The 18695-nt window shown below is 34.1% G+C and overlaps 1 protein-coding gene across 3 annotated transcripts in view; it reads right to left on the minus strand.

Moving 5' to 3' along the window:
- The window catches only part of rdo (reduced ocelli), an 819123-nt gene that overhangs the window by 454030 nt on the left and 346398 nt on the right, over positions 1-18695 (minus strand). For all 3 annotated transcript variants that reach the window (XM_069842056.1, XM_069842055.1, XM_069842057.1), the window contains one exon: positions 3208-3243. The gene's annotated coding sequence lies outside the window, so the exon portion shown is untranslated. The remainder of the gene's footprint in view (positions 1-3207; positions 3244-18695) is intronic.

The raw sequence follows: 18695 nt of genomic DNA on the forward strand, positions 1-18695 counted from the left end.
AGAAGGTGAGATGTGATCGTAGTAGCGTACATTACAAATGAAACGAACACACGCATTATGAACTCGTTGCAATTTCTGAGATAAATTCACCCTGAGATCACTGAATAAATCGAAATGAGGCACAATAATAGAAATGAAGTAGGTTATGTAACATAATAGGGGCATTATCTAGTTCAATGCCAGAGGGCTCAACTGTTAGACTGTGAGTAATTAAAGTTTATAACTTATTAGCGCATTTTATAGTTTTCTTTTTTCATTTTGTTTGTGAAATAGTCCTAATAGCCTAAATAAACTACTACAAGAACACATGAAACTCTTAATCCCAAATCACATATTGACACTTACAACAAACACTTCTCAAAACTTACTATCGGACAGAAATGAATCATGTAATATACTACATTTAATTTTGGCATTGTAACAGAAAGTTCTATCAAGTTATGAAGAGTAATTATCAGACCCGCATTCTGTACGAGTTCTTTTTCTCACGTCTTAACGATGTGGAAACTTTTCTCACTCGTAGTTCAAGAGATGATACAGTATTATATAGGCTGAATGACTGTCAAGAACAGCTGACGCTCCCTTCCACACATGTCTTCATGTATATCTGCAGCTTCTGCAGTCAGGTCTTTCTAGCAGATAGCGGCTTACCTAGGTATCTAGAGAATGAAACGGAAATTGACTTCGTTTTACATCTAGATCTCATCGTCTAGAGTTCTCGAAACGTGCAAGTACGGCGAGGTTCTTAGTATTTCCTCTCACTCCAGCTCAAGTGTTCTTTTTATAATAGGGATAACGATTCTATCTTTCAAGATAGAACGACGGTGAGCTTCATAATCATCGTCGTAGCTTGATCTTTAGCTACGGAACAATATATCGTTTCCACTCGGAGCATATGCCGTTCTCTGAGCACTTGACATGTATTAGGGGTTCAGAAATAACTGAATTTCCTGTCCTCTTTTAAAACAAGTTTTTGCTCTCTTTTCAACCAAAAGAATAGGGACACATTTAGCTTAGAAATATGGTTCAAATAACCTTAGAAGAGAAGCAAAATAATAAATTGCTTAACAAAATTAAATATTTAAATTCAATTAATTTCCATAGCAAACATTCGCTGGATTTTGTTAACTGTTGCACGCGCATAAAATTAAAAGTAAATTTACCGTACCTGAATTAATTATTTGTCGCTTATATTTTATAAATGGCACTCTTTCAGTGTAATTTAATTACAATTTATAACATTAAATCGGATTATTGTGAATTATATATGATATTTAAATATGGCAACACCATAAATATTAAATATATTGACACTCTACTCAATTATAATTAAGTTGAAATAATTAACAAATCAGCTTTTATTAGGCCTAGAGTATTCAATAAATTACAACTACAATGAAATATAATTTCATTTTACTGTTTTAAGAAATAAACCAATAATAAATATAACCATCTCAGAATTACCCGCTTCTTATAACACGGGATAGAAGGAGAAAACGAAACCCTAAATTAAAATGAACTAACTAGCTATTAAGTATTTAATATAAGTAGTAAAATTTATTTATTTATTATTTTGCTAATAATTGCAACATTAATTATAAAATATACAGAGAAACTTTAGCTCGCCCCTGAAAGAGTAGAACTCGTGCTCAGGGGCGGATTCCTGAATTCAAATTAATAATTATGCAATACAATTATAATTAATAATTATACAATACAATTTGCAATTATAGTATATAAATTTAAATTTACAATTTTTCAATTTTTATAAAATCCATACGTAAATTTTTAAATTTAATACTAGAACTATTAGAATTGACAAGATTAGGATATTTAAATATAAATTTGTTATATATTCTTGGGCATAAATTACTACTATGATTAAATACTGTAACAGTGTTGCATTTTGGTTCAAACAATCTTAAAGAATTCATACCTTTTGTTTCATAACTATGAGAATACAATTCAAAATTATTTCGATTTTTATGTATGAATTTTATTAATACAATATAATAAATTTGTCTTACGTTAAGTAAGTGAGAACTTTCACTAAGACAATCTAATTTATAAGTTCACAAACTATACAATTTTCTGTTGTCACGAAATGATGGAAGTCATTAAAAATCGCTAGTACAGAATCATTTACAATAATTACTTGTTCAATACACAAAATTGTTTGTTCATTTCACGAGTGTGGGCTACTTCCGTCATTGACCTCTAGCAGAATGTGGTGCCCACAAGTGGCGAGGTAACACGTTAAAGTACAAAATGTCCAATATGCCCGACTGTCCAACGGATCCTAATTTACCCTAATGTGCAAATTAATATTTTCATGAATAAATTAATGGTCGAATAATATATGAATATATGTATAGATGTATAAGAGAATAAATACTTAACCTATATGAATAAATAATTTAGTAGAATTAGTGTATGTATTAATGCATTAATTTAATGTGTGACTAAGTGGAAGTAAGTTCATGTGTCTACTTTAATTAATAGTGCAAAATTGTATTAATGGATGAATAAATGAAAGAATAAGTCAATTGCGTGTGAATTAAAATATGAATATATGCGTGCATTGAATAATGAATGTGAGAAAGTATAACGAATATAGAGAATGTGTTTGATTACATCACTCAATGAATACACTTACTATTATTCATATATACAGGAATGTATATATGAATTAATGTGTGTGAGGATGTATGTTTACGCTGGTCGACGATGTGTGTAGATATGTGGATGGATGGATGGATGGATGAATGGATGGATGGATGGATGGATGGATGGATGGATGGATGGATGGATGAATGAATGAATGAATGTATGAATGAATGAATGATGGTGAATGTATGCGGATGTATCTACGAGAGGCTTTTCATACTTCTTGTGTTTAAATTTGTTCAACAGGACAATTATTGTCTCACAGGAAATTGAAAGAGCAATTTGTGCTCATCCGAACAGTGAAGATAATTTAATTTATGATCCGACAGCTTGCAAGACAGTAATTTCAGACTGGCAGGTACTTAAGGAACCCACGATGATGGAAAGCCGTAAAATTGATCAGAAAAGAACTTCGGTAGATTGAAAAACAACAGCTTCTTATGTAAGAGCTGTCGTGTTAGTTGTGATCAGAGTCTAGTTTTCTTTGCAAAGTAACAGCAACACTAATTAATAAATGTACGTATATTTAAGATAACTTACCCCACTATTCTGTCCACTTCTTCATTATCCTTTGTCCTGAAAATATAAAATTATAATAATTAGTAGTCTATATGTAGCCTTTATTTAGTAAATAATTGTGGAGGGCAACATAAAACAATGTTTGACAGTGCATCTGTATAACAAGACTAATTAATGTGACTATTTCGTTTATATGACGTCATTATATTTTCGGTCAATGAAGTGTAATGGAATTTTGAATTTCAACCAATCACAGTCATACATCGTGATAATTTCTGCATCCCTATTTATCACTATCAATTTATCGCATGGTCGTTCTTTTGTTTAGTCAGTATCGCCAACTGTTTCCATGTAAATTGATGAGCATGAATCCATTGTACCAAATAAAGTGCGAAATCCTATTTCCACATCTACATCTTCATCTTCTAATTCCATGTCCATTGTATCTAAAGAAAATTTCACTCCTTCATAACAATTGTTCATTTAATTAATGTATTAATCAGGTTATTTGTAATTATATTATAAAATGTTTGAATTAATTTATGATTTCAGCAGGTAATGAAAACGTATTTCTGTTATAATAACAAGAGAAAATTGCAGTACATGTAATTAACATTTTAAACCCGTATTTCGCTTTCCTCAATTGGCATTACTGAATAGTATTCAATTTCTTTATTGCAGTAATCGTTATTCATCTATTTCGACTTCACAATGTCTGAATAAGTTAAATATTCATAAATATACAATTATTAACATTTTATTAGCGAATTATAGCGATATATTATGTACATTTTTATTTTATTCACGAAATAGTTCTAATAAAATATGTCATTCGAGGTCTGAGATTACTATAGATAATAATTATCGAGTTTAATATATTAACCTCGAAAGTAAAACGAGCGTTATTGTGTTTTTTATTTGTTTAATAATCTTATTAATTTTACGAAAAGTGATTAGTATAGTACAGAGATATGTCTGCCGTCGATCAGGAAATCAATTGAATCGTCACAAAAACTCTGATGGGTGACTATGACGAAAATGAATTACATGGAAAAATCATAGGAAGATATCAGGAAGACGTGAATAATAATTACGCTCAGAAAAACAGCTCCAAAATAAAATTCGTCCATCACAATTTGCATGCAATCTCTCTGGGATTCCGACTGTAATCTTTGATGTGAAATTTCTAAACTCTGTAACCGTGCAGGTACCATTACATGAGATTGCGTCCATTCTTTCTTTTTAATGTTGAATAACTACTGTACTTATACTACTCGCGGTATATCTTGAGCTTTAGCGATCTTCAGATTGGAAGCAGGTGTAACTTTCTAGCTACAACACATCAGTTGTATTAGAAGAGGTAAGTAAGCTCAAGATATACCCTGAGATATATAAGAGCTTGCGCTAGACACAATATGTAAGTAAATCTGGCGCTTAAGACAGTTAAATCCTAATAACTCAATATCTGTAAAAGATAGCTTTTATGTTTTAAGAATTTTGGTACAGTTTCTTAAAAATGCTTTATTACATTAAAGAAAATTGTTACGTAGTCCCCTGTGACGTCATCTACAGATAAGATATCTACAGATATCATGTCGGCCTGTCGCGGGATTTGGATCGAGGTCCGGGTGCAATCCCGTATCCCGAGTTCCACTAGTTACCCCGAGATTAAATCGGTGGTCTCCAGTCTTTTTTTTTAATCATAACACTGCTACCACTACTACCGCTGCCACTACTTCTACCCTTTCTTTCTTCGGCCAATATTAGCTCCTATGATTTCTCAAGAAATAGAATAACTGGATTGAAGTGAACCAACTTTTATATAAAACTTTATATCAACTTTTATATAAAACTTTATATCAGACACTTGAAGTGATAAAAAAACGTTGTTGCTACAGGCAATTTATAGACTTGCTAAACTTTATCTTTAAAAGACTATAGATACATATTTCACCATTATCTGTGTAAAAATAAGTAGTATATTTAAGTAGTATACCGTATAGCAAAAACTAGAACCTTAGCATACCGCTTGGTGAATTAGGGTTCTTTTCCACGGATATTTAATAATAATGATGATGATGATAATAATAATAATAATAATAATAATAATAATAATAATAATAATAATAATATCAGACACCTGTCTTTTAATTCTTAAGTAGCTTTCATAAGGCATGAAGATAAAAGTTGCAAGAATTATCCTCAGAAAAAAATGTATCATAGACTTATTTGTCCTGCACTTTAGTTCTGCACCTCAGCTGCAAGAACTACAAGTTCGTAAGAGTAGTTATTAGAACCTCGACTCTTCGGGACTAAAACATGCAAATTTAAGGGTGAGATTTCCCCCACTTCAAAGTTATTTTAGTCGTTTAAGTAGAATGACGTAAGTTATTCTGAAGTAAGGCGAGTGGCCAAAAACCTAGGAATTTACACAGATATTCCACAATTTCCGAGACACTTTGAAAGCAATTGAGGTTGCGTGTAGTTTATCAAATGCTTCTCCCTCCAGCTGATGACACTGACCACATTACATTAATATTCATGGTAATGATGTGATGTGACAATGGCTGTGATGTTATATAATAATAATCACGATGATGAAATGGTCTGATGTTTACATTTATGTTGAAATAATGGAATGATAACAATGATGAATGCAGATGCATTTTCCTGATAACCTGGAGCTGCGCTCGGGAATGAATTTAGTTCAAGCTTTGACTGATATTTTATTCTAAGGTTTTTCTCCACAGGAAGTCTAATGTATCTTATCCCGTATCAGATCCTCGGCCTCATCTTGCAAAATACATCTCGCCATCACCAATTCTATCAACGCTAAATAACCTAGTATGTGATATAGCGTCGTCAAATAATCGTCTAAAGCAGACCTGCACAAGGTTTGCGCTCTCCGAGCCGGCTCACAGCTTATGAGCGGACTGCAAATATTAGCTTCGCTCTGTGTAAGGGTGGACTGGAAGAAGGGGTGATCTCGTACAAAATGTACACAAAAGGAAGTACTATTACGAGTGTTTATGAAATGAATTCCCGTTCAGTGTTTGAAAAACTATCTTGGACTAATATTGATTAATAAAGAAATATTTATTTCACAGAAATAATAGAAATTCTATAGATACTTATATGTACAATATTATTTTGTTATATTTTTATTTATCAGTACATCAGAACGGGGTTTCATGCTGATGGCAGCTGAAAGAAACAGTAGCCTACTGATCGTAATGAAACATCAGTTATAGATGTCCGATATCTGCCTTTATTAAAGTTGATTATAGAAAACAGTTGCTCACAAATATAAATCGATCGTCTAGTTCAAAAGTGCGACAACTCAAAAAAACAAGTTTTGAGATATTTTCAGTTGAAAGTTTCAAATAAATCGCTTAGAAAGGAGCAGAGTTCTGCTTCATAACCACGACAATTAGAAATGAGTCAATATTCAGGACGAGTATATCACAATCTTCCAGTTCATTATTAATACATTTCGAAATGTACTAATAATGAATTAGTAAAGTCCATAGTTATAATTATTTCTAAAGCAGTTTATTTCGTTTTTTTTTATTGTAAATATGACTTACCTCAATACAGAATCGGAAAGAGCTCCGAAAGGGGCTTTCAGTAGTATAAATAACTAAAAAATGGCAATTTTTTAGTTGTCGCACGTTTGAAATGAACGATCGAAATGTTGAGCCAAACATTGCAATCATTTTCACAGCCAGCGTGTGTAGTCGTGGATATTATGGCTAATGTTAGTCTTGTAAAACTCAACCAGGCTAGTAGTATTATTCAAACGATCTTTAGCCCTTAGGTCACATTGAAGATCAACAAGTTCGAGCTGTAAATCGTTAAATGTTAAATGTTATGTTCCGTCTTTTAGATTCCTACATACTGTACTGTAGCAGTAGGTAAGCAACGTGAAACAGTTACTGAGAATAGGCCTACACACTGCACTCCCTCTCCTCTACCTATATCAAGACTATGTCATTCTGACGTATCTTCCTCTCCGTTTTGGCTAGCGGTAAACACGGTTCTCCCGCTCCGAAGGAGCGCGCGCGCTCGTCGAGTGCTGTTTGTGCAGGTATAGTCTAAAGAAAGAAAATATATGTAAATATAAGCCTACTACTAAGGAAAAATTATTCAGACAACATATTAATTAAGTACATGTTATAGCCGAGTAAATCATAAAGTAATGGAAATAACTATATACGCTACATGCTGATTATGAAACGGAAAAGTGTTGACTTTGAGTATCGGAGACACTACTTGGTGGATTTTATGATGGAGAAAAGCATTTTCAGCATTATTTTTTTTCCTTTTCCCTGATATATTTTTACAGTTCTTCACAATACGCAATTGATGTTACCATCATCATCACTATTCATTACATATTTACAATTTTTACTATTTCTCTTATAAACTTAAACTATACCAATGAATAAGATAATTAAGCACTTAATTCTTCGAGGGCGTAAAAGATATGAGTGTACTTGTTTTCCGAAAATTTTAATATTTATTTCCAATGCAAATTACAGTTTTCATTCATTATCTGTAACTTGAAATATTTTAAGAAATGACAGTTATATTTTGAACAAACAAGCCACCTGTTGTCAAGAACTATATTGAAAATACATACAAAATACTTCTCCACAATACATGAAACATTCTACGTCCTACATTTGTACGAGAAATTTGATTTAATATTAGAGAATGTACGTACTGTACCTATATAGTAACTTTATTTACATAAATTTGAATTCGTGCTTGCAGTATTTTATTTTCACCGTGTCCAAATATCGATTATTTTCTACAATCTAGCTCTTCATTTACTCAGAGACCAGACGCCATACAATTTCCATTCGGAACGTTTCTGCAAGTTGTATTTGTGGAAGTTTGTTCTATTGTAACTTTATTGAACTTCATTCTCAGGTCACTACCTTTGAAATCAAATTACTGGATAAAACACGTACAGTACGCAGCAATCAAGTTGAAAACACACATATCACATGACTTCGTAGAATTGTAAAATTTCATTACGGAAAAAGGAACTTCATTAGTTTCACCATAAAATTTACTTTCTTTTAGGAAACAGTTCAAGCCTGACTCAAGCACTTTTTTAAGTATTAAATATTTTAATAATTATATTTATAATTGCTACCACAGAATCTGGTCACAAATCCAGAGGATTAGATTCATTGTCTGCAGAAAGTAGAGATTAATCCCCGTTTCATGAGAACTTCTTCTATGATCCTTCTCTTGCATATTCCTGCACGACCAAGGATTACCTTTGTTTGTAAATGACAAATGACGGGCCAAAATATTATTTTGTTTGGCTCTGAATTAGATCAGATGTAATCATTTTATTTGTATATGTCCAAAAAATATGGGCTTGTATGGTTGCATATGAAAAACCTACTATGTACTAGAGGTTTTCTTTAAAGTCATTACAGACCTCGGCAGTATCTTATTCGTACTTTATCAGCAGGATGCTGGCGAATGTGTTTGTCCAGCACATTTTGCACGTGATCTAATATGTTCAGTTCACGATTTATAGTCGGTCAATCAATCATGAGGGTTTGCTGCTCATGCAAATAGTTTCTAGTGATGTAAATGTAAGTCAATCTACTACTGTTATCTTGTTTAGAAATTAATGAAGAACCTATGTCGTAGGTACTGAACAGGAATCACATGATTCTAAAAGATACTGTCGACGTATGCTCTGTGTCTGAGATGCCCTCTGACGGCGATGAGGTTGGTGTAATTGTCGATGAAAATTCCATGCCAAACCATCATCCGAGTTTCTTGACTTTCTGTTTCTCTGTTACACTAAAGCGCCGAACACATATAACAGATTGGTCAGTCTAATACACTTTCAAGACAACTTTTATCAATTTCACTATGCTGTCATTTAGCGACTTCAAAGAAAGTCACTTTAAAATCCTGATGGTGTAATAACTTGTAGCAGTACTTCCATCTCGTTGTCGTAACCAAAAAATTCATTTTCTACAGTGGAGATCCTAGTGGTTTTTGTTTAGTGAACTGCACGAAGACAGGATTTAACTTCATAAGTGACATCAATAAGACATCACTAATTAGGCAACTAAGCCAGGAGATAATGCAGTGAGGTGGCTAGTTCCTTTCTCCCTCCATTACATACATCGCTGACTAGTAACATACACTATTACAGTAATCAGACTTCAAATGCATACAAACAATTGTTCTTCCTCTGACACATATCGTCAAGTGAGATGTACTGCCTGACAATAGATGTACATTATCAGCCAGAACCTCAATCAGAGGCACCTGTGGTTGTTCTATTTTACATGTTGCTATTTTATAATATGGGAATGGGCAATCTGATATATATATATATAAGATCAGGGACTATATCTAGAGGTGCGGCTTTGTAGAATACTGGTGGTTTTGATAGAATAAGAAAATCTTATATTCTGCTGTAGAAATGGTAGTGGAATTAGTAATATTGCTCAGAAAATAAAATCTGATGCATGTGTACAGAGTTAAGTTTCATATATAGTCTATATGTAAAGAGTTACAGTACTATAACAACCAACGAGTCACCGGCTTAGCTCAGTCGGTTAAAGTGTCTGCCTTCTAATCCAGAGTTGCGCTCGGGAGCGAGTTCGAATCCTGCTTGGGCTGATTCCCTAGATTGGATTTTTCCGAGGTTTTCCCCAACCGTAAGGCAAATGTCAAGTAATCCTTGGCGAATCCTCAGACTCATGTCGTCAAATACCATTTCACTATCACCAATCCCATCGACGCTAAATAACGTAGTAGTTGATACAGAGTTGTTAAATAACGAATTAAAAAAAAAACAAACGAAATGCCTTTGTAGGATACTTAAATAAGGGCTGTAAGCTGGTTATGAGTGTTAAATTGATGTCAATGGTAATTTTGTCACATGTGTAAAACACCAGATACGTATTTAGCTAGAAGTTCCAGGTGAGTGGTAAGAATTTGTATTACTTCTCTCAAACAACCACAGATATTTTTCTACTGTTCCCTTATTAGAAATAGATTTTTCTGGAATTCGATGTTTCTGAACAATGTTCGACTATATGTAATTTTTATTATACAGTGTATTTTGTTTTACTTTCAATGTCAGGTATATAATTTTATCTATTGTTCAAAGTAAATTTATTGTAATTCTGAATTCATATTCCATTTGATTTAATAATTACATTTTTGAAGTAACATCTTAAGTGTTCAGTTGCCACTGCATTATACTAAATCGAGAAACAATACTTGTATTTGGCTTATTGATAATTTTTGTGTAGTACATTTCCCACACTTCGTAGTTACCATGCATTTTGAGAACATTTACTTGAACACTGAAATGCTTCTGCCTACAGAAATTCTTTATATACACTCACTTACCTTCTAGATCTTTACGAGTGGAAGTATTAAATAGTCTATTTAAATGAACCTCATGATTTGTAGTCACGAGTGCTGACCGCTAGACCACTAAGCCGTATGTTACATAATCTACTTATTATATCGTTATTTTAATACCATCGATAGGTAATAATATCTCCTCCTGTTTATGCAACTAGCAGAGCCTTGTTGTATGTAAAGTTGCACTGTATTCTACAAATGCTATTAGCAAAACTACAGTACTGTATTCTGCATTACCATTTCCTATTCTATGTTAATCTACTGCAGCTTTGCAACTCTATACAGTGAAACCTCTCCTTACGGACACCTCCAAGATACGGACACTCCTCATATACGGACAGATTTTTATGTCTCAACTGAAATAATGTAGAAATAATGATAAATTTAACTCTCGTTTACGGACACTCTCAGACACGGGCACGGACAGCTGTTTCACAGTCCTAAAGCTTACTTTACCTCCTGACTGCGGACAGAACTTTGACTTCAAGACCTAATGTGTTACAAAAATGGAAAATTTAGTTTTGAGAACTGTACAGAAATCCCTTAACATGATAGACGACAATAAGGGTCTCGTAGGCTACCACTAGCCCTGCCGGCTACCCCTTGTTAGCTGAAAGCGGGTGGATAAACAAAGTCATAAAATTTAACCTGACTGACGGGTGCAAGGTTTTCGCGATCGTGAAATTGTATTCGACACATGACAGGGTTAGTAGGATTAATCTCTTCACTTCAATCAGTTGTACTCTTTAGAGAGACATGGCACCTGAACGTAATGGTTAAATTGAAAACTGTAAATTACAGTACTGCATAACTATATACCTAGAATAAAATTGCATGGCGCAGTACTGTATTTTTCATTTTCGGTCTTATCTACTGTACTTCAAAGTTGCAAAGAATTTACTATAGTACAGTAGATTGTTTTTAATATTAAACTATAGTAATACATTTCATTTGAAGCGTGAAGGGATACATAATGCATATTATAAATTTACTGTTAGATTGGGACTCTTCCTCCCTATAAAGGACACCTCTCACATGCGGACAGATTGTTACGTCCCTTCGGTGTCCGTAAATGAGAGGTTTCACTGTATACTTCTCCTGTAGGCTTCTGTACATAACCAGGCAACTAACACAATGTGAGAAAGTCTTCCGTGAGGAGTACAGCCTGGCACTGCTGAAATTAACAATGAATTTTTCTAGAATAAACATTGACTTGTCAACATAAAACACTTCGTCAAACTTAGTGCTCTGAAAAGCCACTGGTCGCAAATAAGCTTCCTTTAGTCGAATCCTGACCGTCTGATCAAAAACATCCTCTGCAATTGCCATTCTGAGATCGTTTTGAGGCCCCTCGTAGTGGCGGTGAGACAGTAAAGAGGAACAACCTGCAATGACGAAGAGTTACTGTACATGTGTCATCGACCGTGTCTCATTCTTCGTAGAAAGATCCGTAGCTTGACACCGACTCCAGAGTTTGAAGTATTTGACCTAGATCTCATTTGTGACCTGGCACAAGGAGCGAATATACCCACCAGAGCTGTTCCACATCCACTCAACTTGAACCGGCTTGAATTCTCGCATTCGTACTGTTCCGCACGAGAACAACACTTCTTACTGCAATCTCACGCGTTTGCAAAGATTTATTTTTTAGGAGTACATACTTTTCATTTCGCAATTTGCTGAAGTTAAAACATAACACTCAGAATGGGACAACCATGTCTCCGCATGTTATTTCTATGCACAATATGTTGGAGTAGGCTATTAGGAAAGCTTTTCCAAATTAATCATATAATAAATAAATGCTAAATAACCACAATAACTTTTATATGTATGGAATATTACACTCATTCAAGTACAGTAAAACCTCTCATTTACAGACATTGGAGGGACGTAACAATCTGTCCGCATCTGGGAGGTGTCCTTTATTGGGAAGGAGGTTCCCCAATCTAACAGTAAATTTATAATATACGTTATGTATCTCTTCACGCTTTAAATGAAATGTATTACTGTAGTTTAATTCTAAATACAGTATACTGTACTCTAGTAAATTCTTTGTAACTTTGAACTACAGTAGATAAGACCGAAAAAGGAAAATATAGTACTGCAATGTTATTCTAGGTCTACAGTTATGTAGTATTGTAATTTACAGTTTTCAACTTAACTTTTACGTTCAGGTGCCATGTCTCTCGAAACAGAACAACTGACCGAAGTGAAGAGAATAATCCTACCGTACTAATCCTATCATGTGTCGAATACAATTTCACGATCGCGGAAACCTTGGACCCATCAGACAGGTTAAATTTTATGACTTTGTTTATCCACCCGCTTTCAGCTAACAAGGATTAGTCAGCTGGGCTAGTGGTAGCCTACAAGACCATAAGGGCTGTATTCATAGACATTCTTAGCGCGGGCTTCCGATGGATGATCAGCGAACTAACGTTTTTCGTATTCATAAACCAGTGTTAGCGTTATGATATGATATGAATCCTGTACAAGTGACAAGTCGATAGCCGGGGCTAGTTTAGCACGCTCGTAGCGCGGGCTAGCGAATCGTCTATGAATAGTAAACTTTTGTATTGTATTGTATTTATTAACATTTCATGGTATTCATACATTGCTTACAGCTAGAATATGGAACAAATAAAAAAATTAATACTATTTTAAAGTCTTAATTTGTAGTCCGTCTAGCCGCGAAACCGGGTTCGATTCCCAGTCGGGGCAAGTTACCTGGTTGAGGTTTTTTCCGGGGTTTTCCCTCAACCCAATATGAGCAAATGCTGGGTAACTTTCGGTGTTGGACCCCGGACTCATTTCACCGGCATTATCACCTTCATCTCATTCAGACGCTAAATAACCTAGATGTTGATAAAGCGTCGTAAAATAACCTACCAAAATAAAACAAAAAAATTTATAGTCACAGTCTAGATGAAATATATACAGAAGAGATTTACAATATAGTCTACTAGTACAACACATAATTTTAGTATCAATTTCATGAAGTGTTATTGAATGTCATGAATTCACCTACAGAATAGAATGCGTGAGGAATTAGGTACTTCTTTAATTTGGCCCTAAATAATTTTACGTTTTGAGTTTCATTTTTTTTATATCGATAGGGAGGCTATTAAATTTTTTTACTGCCATATAATGCACTCCTTTTTGATAGCACGATAGACTTCCCGATGGAGTAAGAAAGTCATTTCTTTGACGTGTATTTATGCTATGAACTGTTGAATTAGTTACAAAGTTTTCAAGATTACATACGAGGAAGATTATTAATGAAAAGATATACTGACAAGCCATGGGCATTATTTGTAGTTTCTTGAAAATAGTCTTACACGATTCCCTAGATTTGGCACCTACTATTATTCTAATTAATCTTTTTGTAATAGAAATATACTGTTACTATCTGCGGAATTTCCCCAGAATATTATTCCAAATCTCATTACAGAGTGGAAGTATGCAAAGTATATTGTTTTTAAGGTATTGATATTTACTATCTATTGCATAGATCTAATAGCAAAACAAGCTGAATTTAGTATGGGGGTAATTTCTTTAATATGATTTTTCCAATTTAACACATTATCGATTTTTAAGCCAAGAAATTTGGTTGTTGTTGTTCCTAATAGGGATCTATTGTTAATTATTGCGCTAGAAATTTGCGACGTTGAATTTGGACAGGATTTAAATTGAGCTATGTTAGTTTTGTTACAATTTAATACCAATTTATTGACTGAGAACCAGTCACATTATTGTCTTCTTTCATGTTAAGGGATTTCTGTACAGTTCTCAAAACTAAATGTTCCATTTTTGTAACACATTAGGTCTTGAAATCCAAGTTCTGTCCGCAGTCAGGAGCTAAAGCAAGTCAGGACTGTGAAACAGCTGTTCGTGTCCGTGTGTAAGAGTGTCCGTAAACGAGAGTTACATTTATCATTGTTTGTATATTATTTCAGTTGGGGCATAAAAATCTGTCCTTACATGAGGAGTGTCCGCATCTTGGACTGCGGATTATCTTTTCTTGTTAGAAAAATAACGTGTTACATTTAAATTTATAATACACATTAATGTTGAACAAACGATTCCTGGTCGGGATAAGTTACCTCGTCGAGGTTTGTCCGGGCTTTTTCCTCAACCCAATATGAGCAAATGCTGGGTTACTTTAGGTGCTGGACCCCGGACTCATTTCACCGGCATTATCACCTTCATCTCATTCAGACGCTAAATAACCTAAGATGTTGATACAGCGTCGTAAAATAACCCACTGAAAAAAAACAAAGCTAGACTAACAGCGGCCGCAAAGCCGAAAACCCGCACGACAATATTGCCTACGTCGTTGACTGCTTGTGAGTGAATCAAGCGAACGTTCAAGACATCGGGAGTAATCAACTCTAAAACGTCAAGCGGCCTTGAATCGTCACAGTTGTTTATACCAGACTGAACGTTTATCTGTTTTGACAACTGTTATATACAGTATATATAAACAATCAGTTAGCATGTTTGAAACATCATCTCTACCTTTCAGTGTATAATGATCCGTTTCCCAATTTTTTTTAGGCCCTTATTAAAATGCGCTAGGATTTTTTTTCGTATGTTTGAGATCAATTGTATAATCTGAAGTAAAAAAATATTAACGCTTTACTTAACGTTGTTTTATGTTTCTTAGAAATACAAATTTATTTGAGAATTTTTTTTCTATTTATATAGCCACAGGTATTATCTCATAATAGAACTAGAACATTTTGATAACTATGATAGTGTTTTGTTTTGTCTTTTTGTGTCAATGAAACATGTCTAATGTTATTTATTTCAATGATGTATGTTATTCAAAGTTACGAAATATTTCCACGCCGACCAAATGCTATTTCGAGAATGACGAGCGAGACTCGAAGCGCACGAGAGTTACGAGACGAGACTCGAAAGACAAGCGCAACGAACACAGCTAGCGAGAGCGGCAGTTAGTTTTGTTCATCTCTACTACTCATGTTCTTGTTAAGAAATAATTATGAAGATCTTAGATGTTTCCTTTGTTGTGATATATAGCCCTATTCAAGACATTGCGTTATTTTACTTGATCGTTACATGGAATATAAGAAACGGGTAATGTAATGCTGAAAGATGTATATTACAAGATTTTCACAGAAAAACACTTCTCAGCTTTCCAGATACCGTGAAAGTGGTTCTTGAACATGCCATCTGTTTGTCCATCAGTCTGTCTGTTTTTCTGTGTACAGTGAATTATACTGAACTCTATTGGACGGATTTCATTCATACTCAATACCAATGTCTAAAGAATGTCTTTCGTGTGCAACTCAGAAATGAAACATCCTTCTGAGTACATATTAAATACTTTCATTTACATCATTTACATACATCTTTATATAATAATTCAAAAAGAACTATACACCGTAATATTATTCGCATCAACGTAAAGGAAATGAACTACAATAAGAAGTACTTGCCACCTTCGTAAGGTTTATTTTCGAAATGTATTTGGATCGGCTCCGAATACACTGAAACCTACTTAGCATACTAAGTTCATCTTCATGTTTTGTATTTCTTTTCTCATTTTGTCAGAGACAGTGTGGCCTCACGAGGCGTTATCGTGGAAGTAAATCGATAAATTGGACCGCAGAGGAATTTGTTAACGAGCAGGGTATTTGGTAGCGCGAGAAACAGCTGGCCGATAATTTTCTCTTTAGCCAGTTTCATTCCGTCACAAGTTTCTTTTGGTTCTGGAAAATCTACGACACAAGAATTTTAACCATTAGACGGTAGACCAATAAAGAACTGAGTATGAGTATTACTATTACCTTCGATATGACATGGCCATCATAATGTTCAGGCACCTTGATTCTTTTTCTTTTTTCTAAAATTTGTACTAATTATAAATCAATAACTAGACATTCGCATGTTCAAGACTCTCTTGTCATGCGGATATCACGCTATAAGACTAAATTATAAGAGAGATAATAAATAATACACGCCAATTCTCTACAGCAGGGAATCGCAAATGGGTCGGTTAGGTTTGCAATTGGAAAGGCTACTGTTTGACTCACAGGGCAGGACTAACACAGTTACTAGTAATTAAATTATATTGCGCTTCATTTTCAAATGCAATATCCACTATCGAGAAAATCTGGTGCAGCTTAATCATAACGAGGTTTGCTTTTGTGTGAAAGACAGTTCCAACGTGCATTTCAATTCAGAGACATGTTATTAAATTAACATCCCCGCTTTAATAGGAAGAAGAAATCAGAATGTCATAAACAGACCTGTCTGATTTAGTACAATATTACATGGATTATATTCTGTGTTTTAGTATCATGCAAGAAGCAAAATAATAATACAGTAGAAGGAAATATAATAGTTCAATGGTTGAGTTGTTTGGACGTTTTCCATTGCTAATTTGAAAAAATTGTAACACAACGTTTCGAAAAGTGGCAGTGTATATAAACCAATATTTCAATAAGAATCACTATAGTTTATTTTAGTACTTCACACACAATTAGGAAAAAAATATAGGCCTATATACTATATTGTAAGAAATATAATTACTCATTACATTATAGAATATCTCAACACACAAACAACACAAACAAACAAATACAACCACACAGGCGTATACAAACTCAAATGTAACACCTGCAACAACTTCTACATAGGGCAGACAGACAGATCATTTCAAACACGTTACAAAGAACGTATCACAGCCATAACAAAATTACAAAACACTTTCACATATGCAGAACACATCACAAATGCTAACTACACCTTCAGAGACATCAACACAGACATGGAAAATCGACACATCCAACCAAAAAGCCAGAAACTAAACACACTAGAACAATACGAAATATACAGACACACAAAAATACATCCAAATGAAATTCCCAACACACAACTCAATTTCAGAACACACAAACTCTTTGACTTCACATTACACTACACAAACACACCTCCACAGGAAACAAAACAAAAGACGCCAAGATCAGCAACAACCAGTTCTGAGGATGGCCAATAGCAGGCCGAAACATATTAACAAGGTAATATAAAATTTAACATGTGAAAGACACATAATACATTTTCCGAAGTAATATAGTGTTAAGGCCTATTCACAATGAAAAATTAAACATAACGTAAGCGTTAACTTAAGAATGTAAATGTTACGGTAAAATCACATTATTCATGATGGGAACATAAACATAACCGAAAAGATACTTGGTAACCATGGAAACATAACAACGACGCCATTTCCTCATATTCTGTCGTATACTTCAGCGCTCCACGATAGCGCACTGTTTGTAAATCACGTAAGCATAAGCATGAAAGTTTGGAGTTCGCAAACTTTCATGTTAACGTCTAACGGCAATGTTAATGTCAGTGTTTATGTGAATCATTGTGAATGATCCCATTTGATAACCTGGACGCAAACTTCTGTGTTTATGTTACGGTTATGTTTAATTTTCATTGTGAATGGGCCTTTAAAAGTTCTGTAATCAAGATGTATATAAAAATAAATATTAATTTTCTCTATTAGCATAATGTAATGCACCAACTGTGGTACATGTAACGCTTAAGACACAGTTATGATGTTGCATGAGCGCCCTAACACTGGGCTGGAATTCTACCCACAGCATAAGTCATTATAGTGGCATGTATTGTCTTACGTGTAATCTATGTGTCATGTCAACTCTACGTCATGACAGTCCCTCCATATTCCTGTCCATTGTTAGATAGAAAGACAGGCCATAATTCCGTTCAGGGTAAACTACAGCACTGTCGCCTTCTGTAGCGTAGCGGATGCAATATCTTCCCATGAGTTCAGAATTACACATAGTGGAAAACGAAAAATTGCTGTTTAAAGGAATACCTAACATTTAATGTTGGATTTCAAGTCATGTTGTGGTAATTCTTATATTCATTACAAGAGATTTTATAAAAAAAAAACAATAATTTAATCTAAATGAGTATCAAAGGAATGTGCACTATTTAGAAGAGGTACAGATTCTACTTTTTCCACGCTGTTAGTTAATAAGGAATTCACAACGTTTTGAAGATTGCTTTATCTTCGTCTTCAGGTGAAA

The sequence above is a fragment of the Periplaneta americana genome, chromosome 12, assembly GCF_040183065.1.
Source record: "Periplaneta americana isolate PAMFEO1 chromosome 12, P.americana_PAMFEO1_priV1, whole genome shotgun sequence".
In the NCBI taxonomy this organism is placed as follows: domain Eukaryota; kingdom Metazoa; phylum Arthropoda; class Insecta; order Blattodea; family Blattidae; genus Periplaneta; species Periplaneta americana.